This window comes from Cibotium barometz, chromosome 38, assembly GCF_041138505.1.
Source record: "Cibotium barometz isolate CiBa-2024 chromosome 38, ASM4113850v1, whole genome shotgun sequence".
NCBI classification, from domain to species: domain Eukaryota; kingdom Viridiplantae; phylum Streptophyta; class Polypodiopsida; order Cyatheales; family Cibotiaceae; genus Cibotium; species Cibotium barometz.
This window is the reverse complement of record NC_141083.1, coordinates 8,318,656-8,322,604: the sequence shown is the minus strand read 5'-3', so window position 1 is coordinate 8,322,604 and position 3,949 is coordinate 8,318,656.

The following is a 3,949-nucleotide window of genomic DNA, read 5'->3' as shown; positions in this document are numbered from 1 at the left end:
ACAAAGTCACAGTGATGCCGAGGGATATGAACTCCCTTCGGCTTGTTAGATTTCTATAACAAAGTGTATGGTCTTATATAAATAATGGGTCCAAACCCAATGGACCATGCCCATGGACAATATTAATAATAGTGTGAAATGGGTGGTCATGTATATATACCAACATAGAGGCCGACTTGGATAATCATTTGAATATGAGAAATTACCCTCTCTTCTTTCTAAACCTAGGCTAATCTCTTTAGTCTAGGTTAATCCAAGGCTAAGCTAGATGTTGCTTTCTTATTTTAGTATCAGAGCTTAGTTTTTATCTATCTTCGTCTTTGTTTTAAGAAAATTTGAGAAATTCTTGGATTTCTTGAGTGTCTTGACCTTTCTTGATTTTCTTGAAATTCTCTTGGACTTCTTGATTTCTTGGAAAAATTTGCAGGTGATGGTGACCAATTCTTACATGTTTATGTGACATTTGGAAGCAATTGATCAAAATTAGACTACCTTAGCAAGATTGGGCCTAATTTAAGGTGATGGTTTAAATTTTGAGACAGGTGGATCAAACAAATTGGAGAAAAAAGAATTGCATCGTGGAGCTATGGCCGCCTGTGTTTTCTTCTAGTAGGGTTTGATGCTTTTGCTTCCCTTTTTGTGTAATGGCAACTATACGATGGCATTTTTTTTCTCCATAGCACGATTCGCGCAGCCGACAGCCAGTACAAGAGTTATGCCATGCTTTACCCTAAGCATTGGCAACGTTGTGTCATCTTTTCAACCCGTAAGGCTAGGCGCGCAACTGCCATCGCCGCTTGCAACCTTACGGCCCTTTTCGACCAAGAGAGGGAGCTAAGCCCCCTCCCCTAGCAAGGAAACCTTGCATAAACTTTTATGGAAATGGAATGGGGTGTTCTTGAGCCTCAATGGTGATCTTGGAAGAAGGGAAGAGCAGTTCAAAATCTAAGAAAAGAGCATCGATTTCTCGCTAATCGGTGAAGCATTACTTCAAGATTGCAACCATTGGAGCTTTCTAGAGACCATTGGTAAGTTTGCTAAGCGAGATTGGACCAAGATTGAATCAATGGTCCATGAATTAGGGGTTTTCACCAAGAAACCCTAATTTCTCACCATTGACCACATCAATACATGCCATTAAGAGTGCATAAATATCATTTGATCAATTAATGATGTCATTATGCAAGCCATTTCATCACATTGATCATTGAATCAATCTTAGCTCTCAAGAAGTGAAAAAATTTGCCAAGAATCAATGATTCCTACTCTCTTGAGAAATCCTATGATTTATTTCATGCATTTGGAAACTTCATTTGGCTTGCCACTTGTTAATGGTTACTTCATATGCTTAATTACATAAAAATAGCATGTCATATATGCCATTGCAAGGCCACATGCTATGAGAAGAATTGAAAGACATTATTGGTACTAAGCAAGGCAAAGGTGTGAACAATTGATTCTAATTGCTTTTGAATGTATTGAGATCATTGGGAGATTTACAAACGAGCTTGAGCATATGAACATTTGTAAGAGCATGAGTTATGCTTAAAATCAAATTGTAAGTAATCTCAACCATCTATTTGAGATTCAATCACTCTCTACATCACATTGTACACTTTTCATTTCTAGTCACTAGTGATGTGAGAGAGTACTCCGATATGTGGAGGAGAGATAGGGGGAAGCATGGCTGTGACATGAGCGCCGAGGTAAAGCGGTACAGTGAGATTAGGTGCTTAATGTCCCAAACCCTTGCTCTTGGATTTCAAACTTGAGTAAGGGGACTGGAACAGCTTGGCCAAGAGATCGACAAGCTTTAATGTGCTTCATCCAACTCCAAGTGTTGTCAATTGATGTATTTTGATGTAACAAAGTGTAGTCAAACAATGGACATAGCATTGCAATAGAGATTCATTTGAGTCTATATTGAGATGCCGTTAAAAATTTTACAAAAAGTACATATGCATGACACTTGGGATTAGTTTTGGATGCTTAAAGATGCAAATTGATATTGATGTGGTGCATGCTTTTGAATGGTTCCAAGGCATTGCCAATGCAAAGAACCTTAGGAGTGGATAGCAATCGTAAATTCACATTTTTTTTATCAATATTAAACCCTAATTTAATCTGGAAGGGTTAGAACTATGTTCAAGTAATTTACATAGCCTTATTATACTTCCCAAGGGCTTCAATTGGAGCCCTCAAATACTCTATTTTGACACCATTTGCATCTCCAATCGACAAGTCCCACCGCAACGCAAAAGTGGTACCCATTCAAAAACAACAAATTAAATTTAAGATTTGAGCATGTGTATGAATTACACATGCCATTAGCTTCTCGAAAAACCAAAGAGCTCTTAACATTATTGACTTAGTCAAATGACAATAGTTGACTAGTCAAAAGATTCAAAAAAAGAGAATGCTGCCAATCAAACTTGGTGAAAATGTTGACATGGATGCGTAGTCTTGTTTTAAGCATATTCCATCAAGTTAAAGATTTGCAAAATCAACTTCCGGTTGATCAAGATTTAATCACTTTTGTGTTGAGGCTTTTTTTGAAAAAAACTAATACAAAGAATAGTACAAGATTGACCAAGTCAAAGGCAACTACATAAATGAATAGAGCATTGAGTCACCTCTCTATAAAGCCCAAGATCATTCATATTGGAGTTTGAGAACCTTTCCAAAAATTATTTTGACATTTAAGATAATGCCGAAAGTCAAACCCAACAAAAGAAACTACAAGAAGCTCTTAAGCACGAAACGGACATTTCAAATAGAAGGCAAGATGATCAAAGAGGTATGTAAGAATAAATAAATGACAATGTCAATGATTGGATGCATCAAGAGACAAATGATCCACAAATGCCTAAGTATGGTGGAGACAAACACAAACATGATGTACTTAAGCTTGATAGAATGGATCAAAATTTTCAACGCTTGGAAAAAAAGTCCAATGACTCAAATCAAAAAGAATCATTATGAATTATCTAGTTTGGAATAAGAACTCGACAAAGGCAACAAACCTTATGGTGAAACAATGTTGCATGCATATGCACCAAATACATTTCAAGCCAAGGGACCACAAGATAGTAAGTCTTCTGTTGATTCAACACATGCAATTTCATTAGATGTTTTTCAAGCTAGTATGCATTATGGTGCTCGACGTCATGGACCTATTCTTGGAAGAGATAACTTTCATCTTTCATTGATGCATCGAAGTAGAACAATGTGCCGAGAATGTTTACCTCATCTCTTTAGTGAGCAATCTACAAGGAATTCACTTCAATCCAAGTCTTTCATTGAGGACCATTACTTCTATGAAAAATCAAGTGAAGATGACTGAGGAATTTCAAGAGACTTCTGTATGTGCATTCGTGGCTGAAAATGAATCATCAAATAACCATGAGGATACGTGTAGATGAGGTTAACGAATAACAATTTGCATGGTTCTCTTGATGGGAATGATTATGGAAATAGTGATGCTTATGCTAAGACTTCGACTTTTCTTGTTTAAGAGAACGAGTAAAGTGTTGAAGATCTATATGATGAAAATATGGATGATAGAGGGGATGCAAACAATTGTGGTCCATATGATGACATTTATGTGAAAGATTCTATGGGTTACGATGTCTAAGGACATCGATGGTGTTAATAAAACATATATATAACGAGATTCGAATATAATTGAGCACTACCCACCCCCTCCCCCCCCCCCCCCCCAAAACGAAAAAAAAAAAGGATCTTTGACAAGATCAGAATAACTCCCAACTGTACTTCTGTAAACGGTTTATTTACCAAACCGCCACCTCACCCCAAAAAAAGGCTTGCCTTTGATTAATCAAGAGATCTTTTCCATGCATACTCAGATGGCCACGACTCTAGACCAAGCAACCAAATTTGCTCAATAAAATTATCCCATCAAGACTATGGACGAGAGTTTACTAGCATG